Source organism: Phaethon lepturus, unplaced genomic scaffold, assembly GCF_000687285.1.
Source record: "Phaethon lepturus isolate BGI_N335 unplaced genomic scaffold, ASM68728v1 scaffold43046, whole genome shotgun sequence".
NCBI classification, from domain to species: domain Eukaryota; kingdom Metazoa; phylum Chordata; class Aves; order Phaethontiformes; family Phaethontidae; genus Phaethon; species Phaethon lepturus.
The window spans coordinates 17097-18476 of NW_010546378.1; positions in this window are offsets into that span (position 1 = coordinate 17097).

Consider the following 1380-nt stretch of genomic DNA (forward strand, 5'->3'; position numbering starts at 1 on the left):
GGGAATATGCCACACTAGGGAAAGCAGAGTTTGGGAGGTATTTTGGAGGGAATAAGCTTCTGAAGAAGTTAAATTGTCACCGTCTTGGCTGCACGCCTCCACTCGAGCACACAGCACGCTGACAAAGCTTGCGCTGTCAAAGGACTTGGGGAGATAGGGAGCTGGTTTCAGAGGAGAGCACCAGGGCTGGAGATCTCCTCCAGCAACCCCCCAACCTCCCTGGAGATGTCCCATCGGGACCCCTCTGAGGGGGAGAAAACATGCAGCAAGCCAAGGCCACATTACTCCTGCGTGTTCCTGGGGTTGGGTTTGGCCCACAGCATGCCGGGGCAGCGACCTCCTTGCCCGCATGGTCCTTCAAGTCTGGAGACAGAGCAGTGGGTCACCTCATGGTCATCTGCACAGGGTCCACTGCATGGCCCTTGGGTGCATCCCCTGAGCTGGGCACCCTACAGCTTCCAGCACATGTCATACCACCTACTTCTAAAAGACAAGTCCCATGAGATCCATCAGACCTGAGGGATGGCCACCAAGATCTCTTTCCCAGCAAAGAACTGCGGTGAAACTTCCATCCGCTCCAGCTGGTGCAGGATGGAGCTGCAGAGAAGTATTATTAGTTATTTAAAAATAACTAGCTGAGAACAACTTCCAGGCTCTGCAGGACTGCGGGCAGCAGCTTAGAGATAAAAGGCAGCTCAGCATGGCCCCAGTCCCGTGGGTCATGCAGCCTTTCCAGGCCCTTTGCTTTCTAACCGTGTGGGTTATCTATACACACAGCAACCTCGCATGGTGGAAGTGTTCTCGGGGCATCAGTGCTTCAGATGAGCATCTGCTCCAGCCACCTGCCCAGCAGGTCCGGCCATCATACTGGCAAGGGATCGTGTGGCTCCCATCACCAAACCATCACCCAAACCTGGAGAAGGAGGCAGAAGGCTGGAGGCAGAGCCAGACCCGTGCATGCTTTAGCTGGGTTTTCACTGTCCAAACAAGTTGTGTGAAAGCCAAAACCTTCGCTGTGTGGGTAACAACAGAGGATGGCAGGAGTATGCACACACTTACAAATACTTTGTGTTTTCCTCCACCCAAGGAAGGCGCTGGAGAACAAACAGAGCTTTTCTAGCCATAAATGAATGTACAGGCTAAAACAGCAACAGGCACCTTTTCACCCCTGAGCCACCCCTGCAGTGTTCCATGTCCTCGATTTAATGCCTGGCATTGAGGAAAGGAAATAAAGGAGAGGGTGGAGACAGAGGAGGAATGGATGTGATGAAGCCTTGTATGACTCTGGCTGCTGCTGGAGGTCACCTCTCCGAGTCACCTCTCTACCCAGGCACCGCTTGTGTTTCATAGTGATCACAGAATCACAGAATCACTAAGGTT